Source organism: Danio rerio, chromosome 4, assembly GCF_052040795.2.
Source record: "Danio rerio strain M-AB ecotype USA chromosome 4, GRCz13ab, whole genome shotgun sequence".
NCBI classification, from domain to species: domain Eukaryota; kingdom Metazoa; phylum Chordata; class Actinopteri; order Cypriniformes; family Danionidae; genus Danio; species Danio rerio.
Window position 1 is genome coordinate 63963219 of NC_141024.2, and position 12111 is coordinate 63975329.

A 12111-nucleotide genomic window follows, 5' to 3' on the forward strand; every position below is an offset into this window, starting at 1 on the left:
CATTTTTGCAACATTTCACAATATATGTTGCATTTTTGACACGTTTTATTCAAGTAAAATTCAAATGTGAATCTGTTTGTCTCATGTAATTAGCATATTCTTCATCTATGCATATGGGATGTTGCAGTTTTGTTACATTTGACACTTCTTATTTCAAACATGCTGTACTTTAAATGATTTTAATACATGACTTTTTATCTGTTAATGATTCTTGCAGATTTATAATGTTTATTATATATGTCTTTACATGTTTGATTATACACATTTGTCTAACATTATCTAGGATATTCTAATGCAGTGTTTCTCCAGTAACTGTGGAGTCTTTGTGCTCAAGGTAAGTTTAATAATGTACATGCACAATCTCATTAGTAATTCAGAACTAAACAACATATTTGACTTTCAGTATGTCGTGTACATCACTCCTGAGCTTGAGTTTGACTATTTGACTATTTTGACTATTCTGAGGTGAGTATCTGCTCAACACTTTGTTAGCCAGTATAACAGAAGACTTTTTACCATTGTAGTAATAGTCTTTGCATTTAAAACAGGCTATATGACATGCATAAGGAGATGGTGGTGTGCGCTCCTGCTTGACAGCTCAGGGTAAATATTAAATCTTTTTTATACTGTAAGGATCCAAAATATCAGACCATAAGAACTGTTATGGAATTTCATGAGACAAGATGCAATGTTCCAATGCATTTTCTAATCTGAGAAGTGATGAAGAAACCAACTATTCCACTGTTCTATCCAAATCACTGTTGACAATGCAATCACAGGCTGGAGAAACAGAGCTACTCTACAGCAGGGGGTAATGCGAAGAAGTCATCCTTCTCCTTCCACCTAAACCCCCCTTCTTAACCCTTATGTTACCTTCTGCTCAGAGCACATTTCACATAAAATGTTCAAGGTTTTAACATGGTGTATCTTGCAGCATTATATTCATGTTTGGTATCATTTTAAATGTCTCTGTGTGATTGGTAAAGTGGTCTTAATTTTACAGTAAGAGTTCACTAGTATATGTTGATTTGTTTTTTGACTTCTACAAGATCTTGATAAGATGCTCTCCCTCCTCAGAGATGGTTAAGTCCTCAAATTCACCAGGCCAGAGTTTCTGTGACACTTCTATTGTCTTGAATTTATGGCTGTTTGTTTTGACTTGAGTATATAAGGTAAGATGTGCTTTAAGACGGGGGGAGATCTTGTAAAAAGACACCCCATTGCAGCATCTCTGAGACTTATGCTGCAATGTATTTCTCTGGTCATGTATGCATCTATAACTCTTTGATTTATCTTTGATTAATGGATGTTATATTGTTAGTCTAATCTCTGAATTGGCTTCCTGATGATTAATTATGTAATTGGCAGAATACAATTTTACCTGACAAATAAAATGTTAAGTTTTGATTAATTCTGGAGTTTTGCGATTTCATTGTATCCAGTAGATTATGAGGAGTCTTCATTACCTTTATAGTACGGCATAATTGAATTGATTAATAGGCACATTTGATTATACGTAGCCATAGAGGCCTATAACATGTAGACCTTTTAATCATTTAACCACTGGAAGTAGCAAGTTGTATGGGCTTGGCTAAGGATCTATTTTTTTAAGACTAGGTAAGCGTTAATGCGACCAGCTTATTCAAATATAGTTAATCCTGCATCCTCTGACTATTTTCAGAGTCTCGACAATATTGTCCGTGAGAAGATGCGCAAACCCGGGGCGTGGAACTCGATTTTTGTCCCTAATGAACGTACAATTAGAATATCGGATCTCAGAAAATATCAAAACTTTAAATTAAATCATAAATGATGAATGTGATCCGTTCTTACAATTAGAAATACAATCTAAATTTTAGGATCATTGAAATTGGAGTCAGATTGAATTCGGAGCTAAAAAACGAATATAAATAAATTCTAATAAATAATAAAATTCTTTTCAGAAGCACTAGAAAAGGCTTACATGCATTAAACCTTCGACCATGCTGTTAGTTTCGTCATTGGGCTAATAGATGGACTCCTACAGTTGGTGACCGTCCCTCCGTGATCTCCCAGAAAGATTAAGACGAGTGATGTCTTTTCAGTGCGATATGCAAAAGAAATGCTCCGAAAAGAGGTTTGGGTTTCTCCTCTTCCAACTACTGGGGTAAGTCAATTCTTATTTGCCTTTTAGAAGTGTTGGGGGAAAGATAAATGCATCCCATATAGACACATTTTGTAGAATGAGTCGGAAATGCTCAATATTAGATCGGAGTCCGTTACTCCGTGGGGCTGAGAATTAGACAAAACCACATTACTTACCAGGGATATAATAGCAGCAGAGTAGAAGAACTACTAAAAACTCAAAAATCTAAGATCTCTTTAAGAGATTGAATTTAAAATGGAATAACACCATGCCGATTTTATTCTGATACTCAACAGAGCAACACATTCTCACTCCCAACTCGTCACATACTGACGCTTGGTCAGGAACCCTCGGCGTAGGTTATTGACGCACAGGGTACCCCTTTAGCGTCATATTTAGACGTGCAGGGATTCCCTATAGAATCTGTGCCTGAGCCTGAGGCGTCATTGGGAGACGCTGGAGGCTCGTATAATTACCAATAGATGTCAATGCACTTTTTAAAACCTGATTTACACCTATTATCACAGTTTTCTTATTTTAAAAATATGTAATTTTTATTTTGTTCATGAAACAAACTGTAAACTGGTTGAAACTACTGTATGAATAAACTTTGGCCCACGTGACATCCCTTCACGGTGAGTTTAACGCCGCTCTGCTATTGGTCAAACTGCATCAGCGGTGAGTTCTCAGATGAGCTCAACTGTCAACATTAAATAGTATGTTAATGCTTCATAATGTATTTTTATTGGAGATTAGTTGGTGTTTATAAATATGTTATCATTTACTTTATATTTAATGAGTGAAAATATATTCGATTGTCCAGTTTAGGGTAACTATGCCTAATAAAACTTTGATTCATTCATATTATTTATTGTTTTTTTACTTTAAAAAATATTACATTTCAAGTACTAAGTTTAAAAATGTTTTCGGCTGATCTTTTTTTCATTTTAAATTATTTATTGAAGTTGGGGTCATTGTATGTGGCGATCTATTTTTTACAGTCTATGCTCGCTATCCCAAGGTTCATTGCGATCCCAAGGTTCACTGCGGTTTTCCACAAGGTAAGTAAAAAGTAAACAAATAAAGACGATTTGTTGATAAAGCATGTACTGTAAACTAGCGACTTTATCTAATTACATCAAGTTTATTTAATAAAAACATATTTTTCTCACATATAACGTTGGTCATGCATTAGAACAATACAAGGAACAGTGTAACCAGATTGTTGTTTTCCACAATAGAATTCGTGCAAAATCTATATATAATATGCAATATGCAACTCTAATAATACAAATGTATTCGCAATTGTTTCAATATTAAAGAACATCAAGTGTTTCCAAAGGTTTAAAGGCTACATTGTAAAAACGATTATTTTCCATGCCTTAAAACACACACACACACACACACACACACACACACACACACACACACACACACACACACATATATATATATATATATATATATATATATATATATATATATATATAGCATAACAAAAGCTCAAGTATAATTTAAGCTGATGGATGTCACACAATGAATATCATACACTATTACCATTATAATTTGGCCTTTACCAATTTATTTAATAAAAGAAAGAATCTATCATCTCTAAATTGTGGTAAAGAGGCACAACAAGCTGTCTCCTTTGTCAAATATTATGTCAGTCAGGATGGTAATGGTAAAACTCAAGGATTACCTTGCACCTTCTCAGAAATTTACCATTGATCATATGTATTACAAGTGGCTGGATTGTTTTTAACACAAGCAACGTTTTTTTAAATCATTATCTTAAACAGATTATGGCTCATTTTGGACTACACTTACATTACTTTACAACTGCTTAATGCAGTACTGATGTATCTAGTAGTTTAGTGGGTTTAACTAATGTCACATCTGTTTTTATTCATTTCAGATGCAGAAACTTTTTACATATGAATTCATCTTGACTAAGAGTAAGGTTTTTGTTCAGAATTAATCATTATTTAAAATCATTGTATTTTCTTTGTTATTATGTACAGATTTTAAAAGAATGTACTTTCTTTTAATAAAGAACTCTTCACAGCACTGCATCTGAACAGTCACAACCTCACAGAGCTGCACAACTGCCCCACTCAGATCAGTGTTGAAGCTGGAACCTCATCTTGTGTACAGCAAAGGCAGAGCTGAAAATTCACTGTTTGTCTTGTATTGTGTGGTAAGTCATAGTTTTATTAATTTTTTTATTTTATTGCAACACTAAGTAGTCCATTCTGTGGCCAATATGATATAAAGGGCCTAAAATGGGACTGATGTGATCATTGTTTTGATTTCTAGATAAGTACTTATGGGGCTACACATGCAGCTGAAGTTAGCTACATGGAGTAGGACATTTCTTTCAGTATACTCTTAAAGAGATTCACCCAAAAAGGAAAATTCTGTCATTAATGACTCATCCTTTACTTGTTCCAAATATGTCTGACTTGCTTTCTTCAGTTAAACACAAAAAAATATATTTTAAAGAAAGATAAAAACCTGCAAACATTAACTTCCATAGTATTTGTTTTTTTACCTACGATGTATGTCATCGTTTTTAGCTTTACAGCTTTCTTCAAAAAACTTCCTTCATGTTCAACACAAAGTAACTTGGAAGTTTTTAAAAAAGGTTTACAACCACTTAAAGGAGAGTAAATAGTGAACTATTCCTTTAACCCAATCTAGTTGACTTTACTAGAAAATTGTATAGAAACCCAGTGGCTTAAACCTCTTACATTTTATACAAGGTACAACTTAACAGCCATACTTGAATTAAAATATTACTGCAAGTCCAAGAAGATTGTAACGGTTCTAGGTTAATTTAAAGTGGGCTGTTTAGTTTCACCTTGTGTAAAAACATAAAGGGTTTAAGGCAACATGTTTCTATGCAGTTTACACTCTTAACCCAAACTAGTTGACTTTATTAGAATAAAGTCAACTAGTTTGGGTTAAGAGTGTAATGGTTTACAGTAATAGCAGTGAATCATGCAGGCATAAAATTAATGTTTAGCCATGTAAAGCAATAAGCTTGTTATAATTTAGAAATATTTTTAGGGTGGAGCACAGTATGCTGTTGTAGTTTTCATGTAATTGATGAGTCAAACATGAGATGTGTGTTTTAAATTGCAAGAAGTGAATTAACAATATGTTCATCAAGATTCAAATCTTGCATCTTATATTTTTTAAGGTTTTGGCCCAATAATACCCATATTCTGCTATTTAAAAAAAAAACATGCTGGAGTTTGTGTCAGCATTCCCTTCAATGAAAACTACAGCAGTGGACATCAGTGGTGATAAAAATGTATGAGAAGGATAAGGGTGTTCATAATGAGAAGTGCAGTCACTATCCTGATCGCTGAGTTTGTAGAACTGACAGATCTGCTTGGAATACATGGAAACATGCTGGAAATGTTTAACCTATTATACAGTTAATTCAAGAGTGCCAGGTTTAATGACACTTTACATATATAAATAAATATCACTGAACTTTCTAAATGAAACCTAACACTCATTCTTTGTTCAGTAATGATATTGTGCACTTTTAATACTTTACAGTGGCAAAACCTGGAATAACACATGGGAGCCCTCCAGGAATTCCTGACACTACGCCCAAGTCTCCTCATGCTAACCGGATTGCAATATGACAGTCTAGTCAGCATAAACACCTGGACTCGCCAAGCACACTTTGGTTCTCAGTGTTTTGTAAAAATTGTTTTTGCTATTCTTCCGTAAATACTTGAATATGTTTTGAACTTATTCTACTTTTGATGTTTAAGTTCAGAAAGTTGTTATTATAAACATAATTTGCATTGGTCATGAACTTGACTTCTTGTTGTTGTGAAAGCTGTTTATTATAATGGCATTTCCAAAGGCATCATTTGAAAAGATTTTTTGCAGTGCAGTTTTACTTGAGCTTGACATACCAGATGTATGACATGAATAAATATCACAAAATAAATATAATAATGATAATACAAAATATAAATTTCCTTCAATTATAATTGTTTTTAATCATTTATATATGTATGGTAATATATTATTGCATTAAAAACTGTTATAAATATATATATTTTGGGTTTTTGCATGTTTGCGTGATTTTTTTTTTTTTTTGTGGCATTATAAATAAATTAAAAATGTTTCATTAAAAATGTATTGTGTTTATTTGCATTCTCATTTACAATGAACTACTATTTTTACTATTTAATGGGCACTATATTTGTCATTTAAGTTTGACATATTTGTATACCTACAGGACGCAGTGTTTAGTTACAGGAAATGCTGGAAATGTTTTCAAACATGATGCTTTTTTTATTATTTTATTATTCGTTTCAAATTTAGTATACTGCCTATGATCTGGTTTTACTATGATCATTTTGCACATTAGGTTACCCCCACAAAGGAATCTCACACGGTAAATATACATTTGTATTTTTAATAAGACAATAAATAACATGTAATATTAATGCACATTTTGATATTTAAGTTATATTATAAGGTTATTATAATCTATCTTCAACCGGAAAATTACCAAATAGAGACAAAGTGTGACGTAGATTGCGACATTGTGATTGGACTATAACTTCTAAGCCAAATTAAAAGATCCTTCGTGTTGCTAACTATGTTTTGCTAACTTTGCCACTTTACTAACAGTGTCCTTTATCAATGAGTTATCGCTGTGTTTCAAATAGTTACCGATTAACCAAGATCGTAACCCTAAACTTAACCCTAACTACAGCTTTCAATGAACTACAATTTGTAGCGCCATGTCTTTCCCGTCCCATCTATACAGCGACAAAGGATTGTGGGTAATGTAGTTTAAAGCCTTTTTGTAATAAAATGGAACAAATACTATTTTTAATGAACTAAAGACTATCTGAATAAGGTCATTGTGCATATATTTATGACATATATGAATGCCAGACATAAATTTGTTATTTTACAATGAGTATTTTTTTAAAACAGCTTTTATTGACTTGATTAGTATATATCAGACTATTATATCCAACATTATTTATTGAACATAGCATAGATAATAGTCTAGCTGATATTCTCTCACTCATTTCTCGTTTGAAATGTGAATACTTTTTCCTTTTCTACGGGGCTCTACTCATCCCCTTTGAGTAAAAGGGCAGTTAACCTATGTAGATGTATTATCTTCAACATGGACAAGAAATTGTATTGTCACATGTACAGTTGTGGTAAAAAAAAAAAAAAAAAGCTGTAAAAAAAAGCTAAACATTAGTATCCTCTTTAATCACAAGTTATTAGCAATAGTGATCTATGTTCATCACAAATATTATGAGTTCAGAATAAAATGTGTGGATGTAATTCTGTAAGTGTGTTTCATTAATGGTCATCATGTGATGTTTAATTGTTTTCACTTTATTTGAAATATGGATAAAAGCTCTTAAAATATGTAAATGTTTCTAAATATAACTTTTTTAAAGACATGTATTTGTTTGAAAACCACTCTTTATCTGATTATTTTTACTTTCTAAATCTTCAACTGTTTGTGTAACAGTATGTTTTGATGACAATGGATGAACTTTGTGTTAAATAATGATTCCACATCATGTCTTTGTCCTGCATGTGGGTTAATTTGTTAATTATTTTCTTTATGATCAAATGATTTTAAGATTTGCTGCATTGTAAGAATCATGAAAATAGTGAGAAATGAGGTAACAATGACGATAAGATATCCTTTCAAATGCTGTGAATAGTTCAAAATGATTAAAAATATATAGCCATGAACCAACAAAATAAATATGCAAACCTTTAAATTATCTAAACTAGAAGTAAAAAAAGTTCTGTGCTGTACTTATAAGTTACTGTGAAGTTCTATGTCTACAAAAAATACATATTTTATTTTACTTTTTGGCTTAGTCCCTTTATTAACCAGGGGTCGCCACAGCTCTATGAACCGCCAACTTTTCCAGCATGTTTTTATGCAGCAGATGCTCTTCCAGCCGCAATCCATCTCTTGGAAAATATTTTATTTTTTTATTTTTTATCTTGCATTCAATAAAACATTATACAAAGTTAATTTTTATTTTCAGAATAACAACAGTGGCACTGTTATCTCACAAGTACAGTAGTTTTTTTGTTAGACATTCTAACAAATGAATACAAATGTTTCAAAGTAAAGACAAAATAAAAAGGAGATTAATTTTTTTTTTTTTTTTAGAAAAATCCATGAGGACCAAATAGATCCATCAGATCTTTGATGTAAATCATAGGTTAATTTGTTCAGAGGTAGAAGTCTGGTTGCCTGACTCAGCCACATATTGACTGGAGGTATCTGAGCAGGTGACCATAATAATGTACATTTTTTGGCCAAGTATATGCAGAAATTAAATTTATCATAAAAATGTATCATAAAATTAATATTTTAAAAGCTCTTAATGTCATTTAATGTAATAATTTTATTTTAATATAGAGTTCCTTAAATCGTTATATGTTGTAAGCAGTTAGGCATACAATAATGCTCTTAATTTACAACACTGATTGATTTTAGAGGAATGCTTACATACTGTACACATCTATGTATTTAAAAAAAAGAGACAACAATTTTATTTTATTTTTACATATTTTATTACATGCTTTAGATTCAGGGTTAAGGTCATCCTCTTCTGGATTACAGTAAAAGAAAATCCACAGTCAATGTCATACTCATCAGCTGGAGCTTTATTTAAAAAATGTCTGTACTCTGCTCCAGCCAAAACTTGCAGGTACCTTGCAGGTCTCTAGATAGTACCATCGTATTGTTTTTTATTTCTGAGTTATTTTGTTTCTTTTTGAGAATGATGATCTATAGACCTTTTAACCCCTCTTTGTTTAGGCCACATGTCGAATCATAAAAGAAGAACACAACAACATAAAAATATATTAATATCCTTTGGACTGGGTAACCTTATGCTTGAGTTTGAGCCAAATAATACAAATACATACCAGTACTTTTCAGAAGCAAACAAGCAGGAAAGTTCTTTGAAAGAACCAGGATGAGTTGAAAGGTATTTATAGTGGTTGGCCATCTCTGCCACAAGAATCCACTGCTCCCGAAGAATCCTGACTAGCAGGATGATGTTGAACACCCTCCTCTTTGTTGCGGGATCAGCAGAGTCTGAAATATATTCATAAAAAGAAAGTTGTATAACACGGATTATACGTCAACTTTTAAAGAATCAACACTGACAGAAGTCTAGTGTACATACCATGCCATATGACGAAGACATCCATATCACTTCTGTTTTTTGTTGTCTTTGCTTCTGCTACTGAAAAAATGACAATAATAGTAACACTTACAATTTTTCATGACTACATGTAATATTAATAAGAATTTCCTCACCCTCTGCCCACTCCTCTACATCACAAACCAAAGTCTTCCAATTGGTTTCCAGTCAATGCCAGTTCCATGGATTCTTTTTTGCAACTTGCTTTGCAGAGCTGTTGCGGTCTACAGTGATAAGCAATCAAAAATCACAATACTATTCAAATAGGTTACTGAACAACTAAAACAAATTCTACTGGATATCGTTACCTTCTGATATCAATAGGTCAGCGAGATGGCCAAATTGTTGAATATCTGCTAATTCCAGCACATGACCATGAGAGTTACAGTAGCATGTCTGGTCACTGCAATCCTAGAGAAGAAACACTGCACTGTTCAACCTCCTTCCCAAGAGTAAAACCACACATATCCTTGTATGCCTCACTCCATTTCACCTGGTTAACATATACAAAAACAAACAAACAAACAAACAAATAAGTAAACCAATAAGTTTTGGCATTTACTTGTAGATCAGTTTAAGATAATCATATAGTTCATCTATCTCAGATATAAACTCATGTGCTTAGGCATGAAACACACTAAAATCATGGGCTTAAAGATGGTGCTGAAACTTTGGACAGCTTTTTGCAACTCTTTGGAGGTAGTGTCATTAGTTGATGTAGTCCACAAATCTTCCTGTCAAATCCTTAATCCTTAGCTGTAAATAAACCTTCAAAAATGCCAGTGTTTGGAAAAGGAATGAAACAGTACAGAACAAGTGCATGACAGTTTATATCTTCTAATCTAATTTTACTAGGTGAACATCAAAGAGCTGTTTTCTTGTTAATTTAGTTTCAACACATACAGTTTAAAGTACCTTGTGCATTCTTGAAATGGTTATGCTTATGGTTCACATCTACTTAAATTGGCAGTATATCTAGTGTGGAAGCAGGACAGATGAAGGACTCTTCCTTGCAAATACTATCCACCTTGTATTGCACAGACTCACACTCAAGAATATCTCAGAAAAATGTCTGCTGAGAACTTGGCAGTCTTTAAAAAATAATTATACCAAACTCTTTTCCACCAATGGAAAAAATATAAAAATATTTTAGGATATATTTATATGTGCATGACCAAATCTGAGATAAAAAAGGCCATCAGTATGCCTTAGTTTAAATAAAAACAAATTTTTACTCTAGCCCACTGTCACCTAGATCTATAGATACAGAGACTAATGGAAACATTAAATTACACACCAACAGTCACTGGAGCAAGGCCCTCTCACAGTTGGGAAGATTGGAGTTCCTTTGAGCTGTACCAGATAAAAACAACAAAAAATTAACATTTATAACAATTCTAACTTATCCTAAGACTAGTAGACAAGCAGCATAAGTAGTTCTAATTTCCTAAACCCCAATGTGGACAGTTGATGGCCTATAAGGTGTCATAAAATCAGACAAAACAAAATACTTTCTGAAAAAGAAAAAAAATGGTTGGCCACTATCAACACCCAGAACAAATAGTTTTAAACAGTTAGGCCACAATATTTTGTGAGCTTATACTGTAGTTTATAATGTTTTTCATAAACAATAGTACTAGTAAACCTAATGCGTCTTTTCTGTTATTACAATGGTAGTGAAAGAATAAATGCATTTTATCTCATACAATCATATATGCCTAAGCAATGTAGATATTTAATATACATGGAATGAAAAACTTTAGTAACCCTTGACTGATTCCAGAGTGGTCTTGGCCTTCCTTACATGGTGGTGCTTCCTGCAGATCACCAAGTTGTCATCAAGACTTGAGCTTATAATTGAGATCTTGATGATCAATCTGAGTATCAAGGTCCTTAAGCTGCTCTTGGAGTTCTGAATCACTCATGGTGATAGGCAGAAACAGACTGAAAGACACAAGAATTAATCAAACAGATATAAATTTGTTAACAGAGACAGAGAGAGAGACAAGTGCAATTTAACATATAAACATGGGTAAAGTTACTTTACTTTTTGGTTATTAGAAAACAAAATTGGATTTTTAAAGTAATCTAAAGAACCTGAAAAGAGTAAAGAAAAAATATTCATATCTGAACAGTGAACACCTTATCTTATAATTTACACCTATATATATATATATATATATATATATATATATATATATATATATATATATATATATATATATATATGTGTGTGTGTGTGTGTGTGTGTGTGTGTGTGTGTGGTAGATTAAGCTGTTTTTAGGTTTAGTTTTGTGTTGTACAATGAATAAAATGTGCTCAGACTGGCAAAATTTCTGCCTTTTTTCCTTTTAAGGCATGGAAAATAATTAGTTTTACAATGTAGCCTTTAATCCTTTGGAAACACTTGATTTGCTTTAATATTGAAACAATTATGAATACATTTGTATTATTAGAGTTGCATATTGCATATTATATACAGATTTTGAACAAATTCTATTGTGGAAAACAACAATCTGGTAACACTGTTCCTTATCTTAAAATGTATATATTGTTCTGAGCCATGCATGACCAACGTTATATTTGAGAAAAATATGTTTTTAATAAATGAACTTGATGAAATTAGATAACGTCGCTAGTTTACAGTACATGCTTTATCAACAAATCGTCTTTATTTGTTTACTGTTTACTTACCTTGTGGAAAACCGCAGTGAACCTTGGGATCGCAATGAACCTTGGGAT

At 32.4% G+C, this 12111-nt stretch overlaps 1 protein-coding gene and 1 long non-coding RNA gene across 2 annotated transcripts in view; one reads left to right on the forward strand and one right to left on the reverse strand.

Annotated features, from left to right (window-relative positions):
- LOC110439496 (uncharacterized) overlaps positions 1-12111 on the reverse strand; it is a 484284-nt gene that overhangs the window by 280725 nt on the left and 191448 nt on the right. The gene's annotated exons all lie outside the window — the stretch shown is intronic.
- LOC148682317 (uncharacterized) lies at positions 4094-6205 on the forward strand. The gene is made up of 2 exons (XR_015942867.1): positions 4094-4322; positions 5696-6205. It is a non-coding gene; the product is annotated as an uncharacterized LOC148682317 (long non-coding RNA).